We start from the raw sequence: 16,348 nt of genomic DNA on the forward strand, positions 1-16,348 counted from the left end.
GGGGAGGGGGCTGGCAGAAAGACACGGATCTAGGCAGGCACGCACGTGCGCACCGCGGGTCAGTTCTGCAAAGGGAAGAGCAGACCTGACAGCTCGGCCCTTCTAAGGAGAGCCCGATTTTTGCTCCTCATGCTGGCTGGGTGGCATGTGGGAGCGGAAACCTCTGGCTCGTGTGGGCACCAACCAACTGTGGAAGCAGCTGCAGAGTAGAAAGAAACCTTGGTGGAAACCAGGCTGAAGAGCGCGCACGCAGGGCGCGAGGAAGGGTAGGTAGATGTGGAGCCATTTTTGGAAGCGCATTGTTGCATTGCTCCAGATCCCTACATGTTCTGGTCGCCCCTGCTGCTCCTTACCCTTCTGTGCAGTTTCTCGCTCCTCTCTGTTGCCTCGCTGCTGTTTCAGAGTGAACAGGTGTGGGGTTCTTTTGTTGCTTCTATGGAGGGAAATGCTATGCTTTCCTCTTTTGATGCTACAATCCATAGGGTTGTGGTGGTTTCTGCGATCAGCAGTGCTTCCTATGGTCTTAACAGCAGATACTGTTATCTCATAGAGTAATATAATGTGAAGGTGGCTGAAATCAAATTAAAACTTAAAACCTAGAGTCTAATTGGAGGGGGTATTACTGACACATTCCTTAAATGACTCAAACTTACTCTGAAAGCCTTGTCCTGAAACAGGATTCAGTGGACTAAAAGCACCTGTACATTCCAAGAATTTGTTCGGACTGCGATGACACATCAGATGACATCCATGAAATTGCCTCATGTTTCTTGTGAGTATATAGTATTTGTTGCTAAAACTCATTGTGGTTCCAAAGATCTGCTCTGGGGAATGAAATTATTTTGCATACCACTTGAACTAGCAGTTGTCGTACAAAATTAGGATCTGGCTCTTGAAAAAATGGCGGAATATTATTATTGTTATTGTTATTTGTTGCCTATCTGATTGGGTTGCCCCAACAAGTTACTATAATTTTATTGCTTCATAGTGATGTGGCCAGATACTTTCAAGTTACCTTTATTATGAGGACTAGAAACATTTCTGTAGTGAGAACTCAGATTCTTGGACAAAAGCTGGAAAAGAGCTGGAAACTAAAGTAAGTTTTCCATTGTCAATTAATATGCCTCGGGAACAAATTTGTATAGTCTTTGGCTTCAAGTGTCCAAAATTTTCCAGAAGCAAAGGGTAGTGTTTACTGTGTTTTCTATACAAGATGGAAAACAAATGTCCATGTTGCTTGGTTGATAGTCATAATATTGAAAACTTTACAGAGCTCGGGTAATTGGAATACATAAAATAGGGGTACCAAATCACCACATGAACTCCAAATAATGTTGTGTGGTACACAATGGTATCTCCTGGATTTTAGCACCTATGATGAAATATTAGTCCCTGGATCCCAGAAGAAGCATGGTTTAATAAATATAAGATATAACATGGTTATTTCCAGAAGGCCATATACTTCTCAGGACCAGGTTCTTATACACTCAGTAGATCGCAATGGTCTGTAGGAGAGTTTCTCCTCTGTTTCCAAGATTTCAGAAGCGTACTCTGCAGTAACTCAAGAGAAAGGCTTTTAGTGTGGCTGCTCCTATTCTGTAGAACAGCATTCCTGTCAGGTAGGACAAGCACTATTTGCCCTTTCTGGGAAAGATTGAAAAGACATTTTTGTTTTGACAGGCTTTCCCAGCTGCATAAATGGGTATTTACCCTGACTGTCCACTTGTTAAGAGATTTAGTCTTATTTTAATTGTACTTGCTTTTGTGTTTTTTAACTGTTTTTAATTATGTATAAATTGAAACGGTGGTTTACAAGGTGATTATACTGATAATACTGATAATCCTCTGTACACTACTTTGCTTGGTGTTTGTTTTTATTTCTGCTGACTGCTTATATGCTGCTCTGCTGTATCATGATGTAGGAATGTTTTTGTTTTAATAGTCTTACTGTAATTATTTAATCTTTCTGTAAGTTGCCCAGGTAAGCTGTTAAAGGATGGGGTGTAAATCAAATAAATACAATGCAATACAATGTGTTTGTTTATTTTATTTTCTTCCTCCAAGGAGCTGATAGTTGTATACACAACCCCACTTTTTTCCCCTTATGTGATGGGTTTGGCTGAATGGTACTGATTTTCCCAAGGACATAGCCCATGCAACCCTATACTTAACCTACTACACCAGATCTGGAAATGTGGAAAGGGCACCAAATTGTAAACATGCTCAGCCTGGGAGGGGAGCAGTTTTTAAAGTCTTTCCCTTCCAGTAAAAGTCAACAGGAGGGAAATCCCTTACAGTGGGTCTGGGGGCTGGGGTAATGTTGCACCATCGCTGAAGGTTGGCCATAGCTTGAAGGGTATCAGGTTTGTTATGTGTATGCTCTTCCCCTGTGCAGCCCACACCTCCACTCCATGTCATCTGCTGGTGTATGGGAGGATTTTACCAGCTATCTGTCATACTGGTGGCATATCTCAAGTTCTGCCACTGTAACAGCTTCCTCTGATTCCTGTGGGCCATTCAGCAGATCTCAATAACGTTGCTTATGGTGAGTTCCATAGCAAGGGTGATTTCTGAGCTCTCTGCTCAAAATCCTGTACACTCTCCACCATAACATGGAGTGGTCTTGCACTGGTTATTTGTTTCAGCACAGTGGCAGTGCCATTAGCATTGTTCTCTGTCCTCAAGGTTAACCCTACTGCAAGGGGTACACCTGTTCAGAGCTATTACAACATAAATAAAGATGAGAGAGAAACCTTCAAGGTAAATAGGGAAAAAATGCCAGCACAATGTCAGAATATTGCTGGGCAGGGATATCTCATTCTTTCCCCATCACTACCTGCACCCTCCATGCTGAAAGATATATGTAGTAGAAAAGTGCTCAAAACTTCAAAAGTTGCTAAAAGAGTAAGTTATTTTTTAAAAAACAACAAAATGATGCAAGCAGAGGCTGTTGAATTGCTTACTACCAGTTGTATCAGTTGCACTTTACGCAGAACTCCAGAGTGTAATAGGTCTTCCAGTTGTGAATGTGGACATGGAATTTACACTTTCTTAATGACAAAGTGCTGTGGCTTGATAAATGGGGCAGTGTGACAATTCCTACAAAAGACCCTATCTTGAGAGAGATCTGGGTTCCCAGCAACAGGTGAGTGAATAACCAATATGCACTTCTAGATATTTTAGAATGTATTTATCTTTATTGTTAATCGCTTCAGGATGTTTCACAGGAAGTGATGCATAAGTTAAATAGTAATAGAAGCTGTAAAAGCGCTTAATAAAAAGAACCCCTATGTAGCGTGCATAAAAACAACACAAAACAATTATCAGTAATATACACATTAAATCAGAAAGTTTTAAAAACCAAGTGCATAGTTAATTAGATTATGTCCTGGTAGAGTTACCAGACCAATTAATTTTTAACAGGGATCTGAAGCACTATAACAAGGGTGCCTGCCTCATGTTAATAGGCAGGGAGTTCCAAAGCACACTGGAAGTTCAACTCACAGCTGTGGAGTGAATATCATATGGCATTTGTAAAAGCTCTAGTTGACAAAGCTGGATCCAGAAGCACCCACACACTGTGTATTTGGGACCTAGGCCCCAAATAACTGAAAGACTACCTCCCTACAGACCCTCTCAAGTGTTAAGATCAGAAGAGGGAACCCTCTTGGTAGTTCTACCACCCTCAGAGGTTTGGGGAATGGTAACACAGGAGAGGTCATTCTCTGTGGCAGATCCAACATTGTCAAATTCCCTCACCACAGAAGTAGTGTCCTGTACTTTCATTCTATGGCTGAGGCTGTAGCCCACCCTGGAACTTTCTGATGAAGAGTGGGTAACAAACAAACAAACTCCTTCAGAAAGGAGCACAGTCCCATCCAAGACAAGCAATTGGCCTGTTTTTTTGACACAAGAGCCAGTCACTCCACTGGGATTTAAGCTCAGTTTAGTTGCCCTCATCTAGAAATGGTTAAAAAAAAATCTAGAACAACCATGGTGTCCAGGCACTGGTGCATAGCCTAGAGAGTCAGTGTAGGAGAATGCCATGGTCATTGCTATCAAAAGCTGAAGTGACACTGAAGGAGCAAGACCGCACTGTCCTTTTTCTGCTCTCAATAGAGGTCATCCATAGGGTAACCAAGGCCAATTTGGTCCCATAGCAAGGCCTGAACCCAGATGGGTCCTAGAATGGTAACAAGTATCAGCAAAGCAAGTGGAATTTGCCACTGATTGGTAGGTGGTCCAAGCCAATGGGTGTAGGGCTGGCGTTTTTAGGACTGGCCACACCATTGCCTCTTTCAAGGCGGCAGAGACTGACAGGCATCAAGAGGGTATGTAGTCAATCAGAGAATAATGCATTTTATTTGTGTCATGTGAGTGCATAAACTGAAAGGGATCCTACAGGGCATTGCAAGAAATGGCATTAGGCACTTCAGTTGGAACTGCAACAACTGCGGAGTCAAGGTCTCTCTCCAAAGCCGAGCAATTTTATCCTAAAAATATGCAGTTAGTTGGTTACCGCAGGTTCTTGATGGCTCCAGGGGTCCCTCCTCCACAGCAACCTCTGAATACTCAAAAGAGCTTAGCTTGCTGACTGCTAGAAGATGCAGCACAGGTTACAAAGTATGCTTCTTTTGCTGCCTATATTTTAACATGGCGCACACAGTTATGTGCCCCAACCAGTGTTCAGTTGACCTTAGAACAGGCCTTGAGCTTTTCCTTGCAATTAATGAATACTGATCACTGGTATAATACAGTCTGGCAAACAGCCTTAATGGAAAAGTTGTTGTACAAACTGAAGAGGGCAAGGGGAGAGAAAAAACAAGGTAATTTTGCACAGTTTGAGTACAATTTTATTAAATATACAAAGGGAGCAACACGTGGACGAGAAATACCTACAGCATATATTGCAATATGGCATAGATAAGCAGGCACTACTCATTAGCTCATTCCTATTCTTGTGTGTTTTCCGAGTTGATTTATTGAAGAGTTCATTGGACTGGTATACTGTAATCACCTCAGTAATATGTACTGTAAAATACTGTAATACGTTTAGTATTTTACACAACCCGTGACTCGCTTTTTGTCAGTCGTGTCATGTCTTGTTACTTATGTGTGTACAATTTTGTAACAGAAATAAATATATTAGAACTATAGAACAAGACTTGATCTCTACTCTACATCCATATTACTTCATGGTCCGTAATTCCTCAAAATACCAGGGAGCTGCTTGAGCTCTGCAACACTGAAGAGGAAGCCCAGGAGCAATTGTGTCAACTACCTGCCTTATCTGAGCAATAATAATAATAATAATAATAATAATAATAATAATAATAATTTTTAATAGCCCTCCCATCTGGCTGGGTTGCCCCTGCCACTTTGGTTGACTATGAAGCAGGATGTCAAATTGGCTGGAAAAAGACCATAGCCTATCTCAGTATAAGGCATCTTGTTACATGATCACACACTAGATTATAATTTGGATTGTGTTGTTTTCCCACTGTTCCTTCAATGAGGTGAGGGTGATATATGTGGTTCTTCATGCGGTACTTTATCCCAACATTCCTGTGAGGTAAGTTAAGCTGAGATGTAGTTATAGCTCAAGATAACCCAATGAGCTTTAGAGATTTGAAACCAGCTCTCCCAAATCTAGCACTCCCAACTGCCATGCCATACTGACTCTCTGGCTCATATATTTGGCTGTTTGCTGATATCTGCCTGTTTCTCCATGTTATGGGAGTGTGAACTAGTTACAAGCCAGTATTAACTGGATACACATATACATAGGTAGAAAAGCATTACTTTATCTGCCTGTCATAGGAAAACATTAATTTCTCTGCCTGTCATAGTCTAGCCATTCTCCAAATTCAGCAGATGTATACCTCTAACCAGCAGATACTGGGGATAAACGGGAACGGCTGTTGCACTTTTTCCCTGTGGTGTTTGATTGGCCTCTATTGGAATAGCAGGTGGAGAAAGACAGTTCCCCCCAACCATATCACATTGGTGTGAGGATGAATGGGGAACATTGCCTAGTGCATTGAACGTTGACGAAAGCACATTGATTCTGGACACAAACTATTGCTTTTGCAGCTCAAGAACTAAAGCAAAGGAATTCCTGTCCCCCTGTGATATAAGAATGTTGTGACTCGTATTCAACAAGAAAAAAAATTAGGACTGGTGAGTATTACTTCGTCAAGATGATTATTCTAGCCTGCATGGCCCAGCAAGCGGTGTGAAGGAGCTCCATGATACAATTCAGCAACTAAATCTAAGAAAATGTAACCCTGAGCAATGCCTGGAAGGGGAAACCACCTTGAATCTATATATAAGCTGCTCTGTTCTCCTGAGAGGAAATGTGTGCAAGTGTAAGTGTAAATGTAATCAATGCACTATTTGTTGGATGATAGCCAATCATGTATTGATACCAACGCTTTTGAAATGTGGCCTCATCGTCTGATGAAATCTGATTAGGCTCACCCATAATATAGTTTCTTCTCTCATTGCCACTCACAAAACATCAAATTGTGGGATCCACTTTTCCCCTTTGGAATAAATCGGTGTAATAGCTAGGAATGCTGGAAGAAGTTCACCAAATCCAAGTCTCTTGTCTGCCCCTTGAAATTGAGTTTCCTCAAGGAGCTTAATCTGCTTTCCAGGGTGAATTTGGATTCTGTGTACCGGTACTTGTTCGTCCAGGGATCACTTGGTCCAAGTATAAAGCCATATTTTTAGTGGGATGTATTCGGCAGTGAGAGATTTTACTTTCTTGGGCTCCATGATCACAGCAGATGGTGACAGCAGCCACGAAATTAAGAGACGCCTGCTTCTTGGGAGAAAAGCAATGACCAACCTAGACAGCATCTTAAAAAGCAGAGACATCACCTTGCCAACAAAGGTCCGTATAGTTAAAGCTATGGTTTTCCCAGTAGTGATGTATGGAAGTGAAAGCTGGACCATAAAGAAGGCTGAATGCTGAAGAATTTATGCTTTTGAATTATGGTGTTGGAGGAGACTCTTGAGAGTCCCATGGACTGCAGGAAGATCAAACCTATCCATTCTGAAGGAAATCAGCCCTGAGTGCTCACTGGAAGGACAGATCCTGAAGCTGAGACTCCAATACTCTGGCCACTTCATGAGAAGAGAAGACTCCCTGGAAAAGACCCTGGTGCTGGGAAAGATGGAGGGCACAAGGAGAAGGGGACGACAGAGGATGAGATGGTTGGATAGTGTTCTCAAAGCTACCAGCATGAGTTTGACCAAACTGCGGGAGGCAGTGGAAGACAGGAGTGCCTGGCATGCTCTGGTCCATGGGGTCACAAAGAGTCGGACATGACTAAATGACTAAACAACAAGAATTTGGTTTTATGTTTATGTTATAGTGTTTTCTTATCTAGACACAGATGACTTGCACACAAAAAACAGACTCCCTTTTATTTGTTTCTACCTGCCTCATTTATATTTTCTGTGGGTAGCTTGCAGAAATAATACTCTGTCACCAGTAGTAAGCAGCAGGGTGGGTTGCAGATACTGACCTTACCTCCTAGCAGGTGAGTCGATACTGCTTCCTGGGAGGGAGGCCAGTGTGATGCAAATGTAAGGCACTGGATTGGTTCCACTGGAGCACTTTCATTGTAAAACAATGTGAAACTTTAAAACTGAATACAAGTAGTCTAAAAGACTTGAGGTTATTTAATTTATCTGTGTGAACATGTCCTGTGCCTTTGCAGATTTTTAAGGGGAAATCCTTAAAAACCTATGCAGAAGCATCAAGGTAAAAAATAAACAAACTACCTTTGAGGCAGTGCTGCTTCTGTTCTTGTAAAAGCTACTTATTGCCTTTTAAAAAGTCCAAATATAGATCGTCCAGCTGCCCACAGCCTGGTGTGGCTACTGCACGAGACTCCTTGCTGCCGCACAATTTGACTGCAAGATGGCAAAGCCCTCTGGGTGTGACAGGACTTGATGGGTATTCCATCACTTGCAGGGAGAATTTTATGGAAAAAACACAGCTGTCTCCATGTAAAAACTCGGGGCAACCTCATGAAGGGATCGTCAGACTACAGATTCTGAAATGGACGCATGATCTGATCTGATCCACCCAGATCAAATCAGGCGAGTTTGCTTTTGAATCCAAGTTTGACAGGTCCTTTTCTCATCCCTGCATAACATTTATCCCTGTCAGTGCCTTGGCTCTCATTGGCTAAAATACTGAAACGTGAACATTTGGGCAGAGATACTTTTAGCATCCATAAGTAAAAAGGGTTACAGCCTTTTTAAATTTGTGATAATTGAGAATCCAGGGAGGAGTCTTATAATATCTTTCAAAAGCATGATCCATTGTGAAACCCTGTTCACAATCTATCAATTAATTATAGCTAGATAATTGTTAGCCTTCATTAATCAGAAATATACTTTGGTTGAGAAATTGGACTAATCACTAAGATGATGCATCCGTAGCAGAGTGAATTGATTTAAATCAAGTTTTTCATTGATTCTTATATTTCCTAAACAATGGTGCAAATCTGACCACTAATCCATGCTAATTCACAACTAAACAGAGTATTAGTTACATTGTCACAGTCTTATAATGAAGCATTGCATCTGTCAGACCATACAATTTGCATGAGCTCCCACCCTTTTCCCTGCTATAGAGGGAAAGTGTTTAAAATATTTCCAAATAGGGCAATTCTTATGACCAGCAACTATGATGGTATTACCACATTTGGGCACCATACTAACCACAGTTTACTGTTGCATGAGCAAGCTGAAATGGGCAGCAGTGAGCCTCTTGCTTCTGCAAGCCCTCCCTTCCCTTCTCTCCCATGTAGTTGGGAGGAGGAAGTCAGAAGTTTTCACCTCGCCTTTTGCTTAACTGTGGTTTGTGATTTTGTCCACACCAACCAACTATAGTTAGCATTAACTCATTTATTTCTAACAAGCCAGCTTGAAAGCTGTAGTCTCTTTCCCTGGACAAGTCATATATCTGAGATTTTAAGATTTTCCTTCCTTTCATGAGATCGTGAAATGCCAAGAGCACAGAACCAGCAAAGGAGTGTTATATAGTTCCTTTGGGTCTTCCCACTCCTACAGAAGATGTTTTATGACCTATGACTCCCGTGACTCAATCTGGAAATCAGATCCTTTGCCTCCTCACTAAATTATTTCTGCTTAGCTTTTTGGAGACCATGTGTATTATTTTTGGGAGAAGCCTTTCATATACATATATCTTATTACTTCTGTGTATAAAACAAATGATGATTTATGCCTTAGATTCTCCAAAGACAGGAAATTTATCTAGAATTTTACAGTCTGCTAAACTTGTATTTAGATTTCTTCCATTTTGAAAAAAAATCTGAATAAATTGCAAAACAATTAGCACATAAACCACCAGATTACCTGCATTTTTCCATGTATAAGACTATATTTCCCCCCAAATTTTTAAAGTTTAAAATTGAAGGTCGTCTTATACATGGAATGTTGCAATTATTTATTTCTTAATTTTGGGCTCAAAAAATAAGGGTCGTCTTATACATGGGGGTGTCTTATACACGGAAAAACACGGTAATTTTCATAAAGCAGGTGAAAATACTTAATGTTAAAATACCATCTTGTCACTAAATGCCAGTCAAAGTAAAAGAGACTTGCAATGTTTCCAGATTTCCAGTTAGAAAATGAGCATGTCTCTTGGGCAACAGAACTGTCACCTAGCAGTAAGAACTTCCCAGGCAATTTATGTTGATTGTGCACACACCATACATGTGTCTAAATGCACCTTATTTGATTGTATCCTTACCTGTTCCTGGAAGAAACTGCTGTATATAAGAATGTGAAGTACTGGGTGTGTGTGCTTTTTTAATATTTTAAAATTTTATTTCTTAATAAGTGATACAGAAAATGAAAATAAAATAAACAAATGCTGATTTAAAAAAAACATATACCCCTGGCACTGTAAACATAGACCCTACATGTGTGCTTTATAATCAAATACAGGGGTGGGGGGTGTGCTTTATAATCAAATACAGAAAACAACTTCTTTACTAAATTTTTCAACTTCTAAAATAAATTTCCAAGCTGAAATTAATGTGGTTTCCTCCTAATCTTTAATTCACAATTCTGCCACATTAGATCAAAGGTGTCTTAGAAGACACGAAAAAAATACAATCCTATAAATTTAATAACAACAACAAAAATAACCATTGTACATTGATGGTCCTATATAAATAGTCCATCTTCTTTTGCCATTCTAGCCTAAAACAATTAACTGTTTAGTGGACCCACAAGAATCTCAGTGAGACCCTTAAACACAATTGCAACAGATCTGTGCAAACGTTACAACTTCTTAGCAACGGTATCTGGAGAGGAGGACCTCAGACACACACTCAGATCCTAGAACTTCCTGAAATTGGGAATTGTTTGAGCTGGAGCTTAAAAGTCCCTTCCTTGGAAATATTAATTGGAAATAATAATTGAGGGAACTCGACTACCTTTATTAACATGAATTCCCAAGCCAACGTTTGCCCAGGTCACACCAATACAGGAGTTGAAGGAATATCTATAGATAAGCTGGTGGCGTATAAACACCAGGCCAGACCTTTTGTTCCTTAGCCAAAGTTGCCTCCAGTTTTTGAGCCTAGGAAAAATATTGCAGTTGACTTGGGCAGAGGGCATTTGCAGGTAAGAATTCAGCAAAGGCTTGAGCACTCCACTCCTGTCTGTTGACTGTCCCCTGCAGGTATCCTTGCATTTGTGTACTTCTGTCCTAAGAGAGCAACTCTGAAACAATCAAATGGGAAGTTTTGGAACAGTTTAAATTCACTGATGGGTCAGTCATCAGATCCATAGTGGACAGTCACGCCTCTCAACTTCTACAGAATCACCAAAGTTGTATGCCATGTGGTTGCTCAACAGCACAAAATATTGAATTGCCTCTCTAAGTTAGGAATTACAGGAATTTCTGTTAGGAATTACAGGAAGAGAAATTAACAGGAGTGATTATAAACTTTTCCAATATGCAGTGACTGCGGCAAGAATTCTAATGGCCCAAAAATGGAAACAAGAGGAATTACCGACTTTGGAAGAATGGAGGTTGAAACTTACGGACTTTGCAGAATTAGATAAAATGACTGGGAAAATTAGATACCAGAAAGATCACAAGTTCACTCAGGACTGGAGAAAGTTTACGACTTATCTGGAAAATATTTGTGATGAACAGACAACGCTAGTTGGATTTAAAGAGGCTTTGTGATGAGAAAGGGTATTGTAAAGAGAAAATGAGATTTAAGGACATTATAAATTGGCAATATATTATAAAGGAAATGTGGAACAAATATAAAAACATGAGGATTGTGGGATGAGCTGGTGGAAGTCAAAAACTTGTAAACTGTTGAATATGGTTGTGTTTGAACAATTGGTAAAAGAAAAATCTTTTAAAAATTAAATTAAAAAAAAAAGAGATGCCTCTCTAAGTAATACAGTCATACCTCGGGATAAATACACTTCAGATTGAGCGCTTTTGGGTTGCCCTCCGCGGTGACCCGGAAGTAACGGAGCACGTTACTTCCAGATTTTGCCGCTCGCAAATGCACAGACAGTCAAAATGACGTCACGCGCATGCGCAGAAGCGACGAAACACGACACGCGCAGACGCGCTATCGCGTCTTACATTCTGTTCGGAATGCGAATGGGGCTCTGGAACGGATCCCATTCGCATCCCGAGGTACCACTGTATACACAAATAATAAAAGTATTCCTGCAACCTAAAAGCAGAGGAAGGGAGGGAAACATTCTATCTCTATGATGATGTATAATCTAGAACAGAGGTAGGCAACCTAAGGCCCTTGGGCCGGATGAGGCCCAATCGCCTTCTCAATCCAGCCCGTGGACAGTCCAGGAATCAGCGTGTTTTGACATGAGTAGAATGTGTGCTTTTATTTAAAATGCATATTTTGGTTACTTGTGGGGCACAGGATTTCGTTCATTTCCCCCCCCCCAAAAAAAAAAAATATATAGTCCAGCCCCCCACAAGATCTGAGGGATGATGGACCGGCCCACAGCTGAAAAAGGTTGCTGACCCCTGATCTAAAACACAGCATATAGGAAGAGTTAACCCTTTCTTCTCCTGCCAGTAGCCCTATTAATTCCCTCTCTAGCAGTTGCTATAAGTTCTGGGAGGGAAGCGATATTAACTTGCAGCAGGGAAAAGCAATAATAATTGAGGCCATGACATGGGAGGGGGGGCGTGTTTAATCCCTCAACCCCCACAGTCCTTATTCTAATCTCTCCCCCTGTTACTTAAGATGTTAAAACTAGACGAAATGCAATCACACCCTTAATGTCTCATCGAGTCTGGCCCTTGCTCTGCTTTAAAAGAAAACAGCAGCGCTGCCCTTACGTTCTTCTAAGATACAAGGAGATGTGCCTAGCTGTTGAGTATGAACAGGAAGAGTATTTTATTTGCCCCTGGTTTTTGCTTATAACATAATGGTAAAGGTAAAGGAACCCCTGGCCATTAGGTCCAGTCGCAGACGACTCTGGGGTTGCAGCAGTCATCTCGCTTTATTGGCCGAGGGAGCCGGCGTACAGCTTCCGGGTCATGTGGCCAGCATGACTAAGCCGCTTCTGGCGAACCAGAGCAGCGCACGGAAACACCGTTTACCTTCCCACCGGAGCGGTACCTATTTATCTACTTGCACTTTGACGTGCTTTCGAACTGCTAGGTTGGCAGGAGCAGGGACTGAGCAGCAAGTCCTAGGCTCTGTGGTTTAACTCACAGCGCCACCCGCATCCCTGCTTGTAACATACCACTGTCTGAATATCATGAGGTGATTTAAAATGGGGGGGGGGGTCTTGTCTCAGGACGGAGGACTAAATTACATGAGCCATGCGGTCCAATCTTGTGCTTGTTTACATGGAAAAAAAGTCCCACTGTATTACTCTCAGACAAGTGTGCGCAGGATTGCCTACATCTTTGCAGTGATATGCCTTAGGAGCCAGACATCCCAGCACTGTGCTATCATGTTACACAGAGCTTCATAAGTAATTTCCTGAGACACTCTCTGAATACCTCCTCTTTTTATTCCCTGCTTCCTTTTTCAGATGCAGACTGCAACATGGCTGCATTTAACTCTCCTGTTCCATTTTTGGCTGTGCAGAAGAAGCTGCTCTGCTCCTTGTCATCATTTTTTAATTCGTCAGGAAAGCGTGGGGAGCAGTGAGTAACTTCAAGATCATTCTGCACCTTTGATCTTAATTTCCAAATCCTGTAATTTCTTTAAAGTACACACACTTTTCTCCCTCTCGCCACCAAACACACAGACTTATTTGAGTGTTAAACAGGATTTTAATGAGTCCCGCAAGAGAGTGGGAAAAGCAGCTGTTCAAGTTAGTTTCTATAAATAATTCTATATGATCGTTGCTAAACTTTTAAGAGCCACTGCTGGAGCTCGCCTGTTTCCCCTCATATCCTTTGGAAAGCAGGAGTGTGCGACTTTTCGCCCAAGATCTTGCACATATATTCATCACAAGGAAAACGCTGTACTGTGTATCACACGATGCTCTCAATTTAATTATGTTAGACACAAAGTATTCCTGAGTGTGAATACCAACTAGGCATATCTGCATGGTGCTTAAATATATATATATGAATTTTAGTGAAAAATGAGTATACAACAAAACACATCAATGCTGTATTCAAGACTGGGCCTTCCTACGCCCATTCTTTCAATAGATGATCGAACCACAGTTATCCATTCTATTTTAGTTTATTCTTTAGATAATTTAGTAACACCCAAGCTAGACTGTAATGTCTTGTATATAAACCTGCCTCTGAAATGCAACCACAACTTCTATTGGTGCAGAATGGGATGGCCAGTTCATTTAATGTCAACACATTGAATGCAACTACAACACTACTCTGTGTTTAAAGCATTAATTATGCAGCAAAATGGGCACCCCTCCCATTTAACTCACAATTAGGGAGTTTGAGAGGCATGGGCGTAGCCTGGGGGGTGCAGTGGTGCAGCTGCTTCCCCCCACCCACCCACCATCAAGTAAATATAAATACTTAATTAACTGACCAATTGTGTTGCAGAAAACTTGGTTCTGCCCCCCCCCCAAGTCTGGCTATGCCCGCGTTCAGAGGTGGCTTTGGGGTAGCTGCACTGGTCAATTGAACTCAACAGCAGGCGGCGGCGGCAGATTTTTGCCTCACACAGGGCGCCACTGAAAATTGAAAGGCCAAAATCTGCCCATAGTTGATCAACAGCTCAAAAACCTAAGAAGTTCTCCTGCACAAGCCCTGTTGAAATTAACTGGAGCCATGCAGGAGATGTTTCGATGGGGCTTGTGCAGTAGACATCTCATAGAGTTGTTGTTTAGTCGTTTAGTCGTGTCCGACTCTTCGTGACCCCATGGACCAGAGCATGCCAGGCACTCCTGTCTTCCACTGCCTCCCGCAGTTTGGTCAAACTCATGCTAGTAGCTTTGAGAACATTGTCCAGCCATCTCGTTCTCTGTCGTCTCCTTCTGCTTGTGCCCTCCGTCTTTCCCAACATCAGGGTGTTTTCCAGGGAGTCTTCTCTTCTCATGAGGTGGCCAAAATATTGGAGCCTCAGCTTCAGGATCTGTCCATCCAGTGAGCACTCAGGGCTGATTTAGAACACTATAAAAATGAAGAGCTTTCACACGTGGGTGGGGCCACATGGATGCTTTGTGCAATGCATATTTTTTTCATTTAGGCCTGCGTTCTCCAACCTAGTGGTCTCCAGATGTTCAGCATAGACTGGTGGAGGGTACCAAGTTGTGGGAAACTGCTTACAGGATCTAAAAAAAAGGTAAAGGACCCCTGACAGTTAAGTCCAGTCGCGAACGACTCTGGGGTTGCGCCGCTCATCTCGCTTTACTGGTCGAGGGAGCCGACGTTTGTCCGCAGACAGTTTTTCCGGGTCATGTGGCCAGCATGACTAAGCCGCTTCTGGCGAAACCAGAGCAGCACACGGAAACGCCATTTACCTTCCCACCGGAGCAGTACCTATTTATCTACTTGCACTTTGACGTGCTTTCGAACTGCTAGGTTGGCAGGAGCTGGGAACGAGCAGCGGGAGCTCACCCTGTCGCGGGGATTCGAACCGCTGACCTTCCGATTGGCAAGCCCAAGCGGCACAGTGGTTTACACCACAGCGCCACCTGCGTCCCCTTGATTACAGGATCTACTACCGTACTAAAAATGTTGTGAGCCAGAATATCAAGGGTCCATTCACCTGCCTGTCTTCCATTGTGATCATGATATACAGAGGAATTTCCACTATGTTCCACCCCCGGCCTGTTACGTTCCTGCTCTGTCCCCTTTCGGCATCAAAAAAGCCCATATCTTCGCAAGAATATCACGGGGGTCTATATCAAAAGCCTTCTTGTTAAAAGACAAAAACAAGAACCATTGTTCTAAAAGGTGGTGCATGCCAGTTCTTCCTACTGTGCCCTTGGGTAATGAGAAAATTTTGTCCGTAATTATTACACATGCCTGATCATTTTCATATTGTTTATTTATCAAGTGTGCATATCACTCAAGATGTTACGGTACTCTGAATTATCCTCACAATGTGGGACCAGAGATTCTTAGAAGGCTGGAGTAAATATACGAACTATTTGAAAAGTAATTGTAATAAACAGATTACGCTAGTAGGATTGCAAGAAGTTTTGTAAGGATGATTATTTGAAATATTGCAAGAAAGACTATGAGGAGAATTATTGGTTAATGATAACTAAGAGTAATAGAGAAATTAAGAAATGCAGAATAAGTAATAAAGAATGGAAAATCATCAGAGGTGTTGACGGAAGTCTAAAATATTGTATAAGATAAGAAGTTATGTTATATGATTGTTGGAAATGATATGTTAAAAAAAACAATAAAATGTGTAATAAAAAAAGAATTATCCTCACAATGACTCTGCGTGGGAGGTTAGGCTGGGATGGCAGTCTCCTCACCCAAGTCTCCCCAGTGCTAGTCTAGCACTTTGTCCATTAAAACTGCACACTTTCCTTTACATATTTACCGTAATTGATTTTTTTTTTTAAGTCCCAGGGGCTCAGGCAACTGGCTCTGATAAATGGATCTCAAGATCAGGTCTGGCCCCAGGGGTCAGCAAGATTGGACACTGACTGAGGGTCCCAAGGCCTTGATTACACTGATTATAGCGTTGGTAGGGACCACGAGGGTAATCTAGTCCAACCCCCTGCAATGCAGGAATCTCAACTAAGGGTTCCATGACAGGTGGCCATCCAACCTGTGCTTAAAAACCTCCAAGGAAGGAGAGTCCACCAGCTCCCAAGGGAGTCCGTTCCACTGACA

General features: G+C 41.9%; 1 long non-coding RNA gene across 1 annotated transcript; it reads left to right on the top strand.

Annotated features, from left to right (window-relative positions):
- The first annotated feature begins 132 nt into the window (after positions 1–132).
- Positions 133–16,068, top strand: LOC310842080. Its single transcript, XR_014562831.1, has 7 exons — positions 133–270; positions 678–772; positions 989–3,582; positions 3,642–6,362; positions 13,099–14,009; positions 14,093–14,370; positions 14,659–16,068. It is a non-coding gene; the product is annotated as an uncharacterized lncRNA (long non-coding RNA).
- The last annotated feature ends 280 nt before the right edge of the window (positions 16,069–16,348 follow it).

This window comes from Podarcis gaigeae, assembly GCF_964106915.1.
Source record: "Podarcis gaigeae genome assembly, chromosome: 3".
Lineage (NCBI taxonomy): Eukaryota > Metazoa > Chordata > Lepidosauria > Squamata > Lacertidae > Podarcis > Podarcis gaigeae.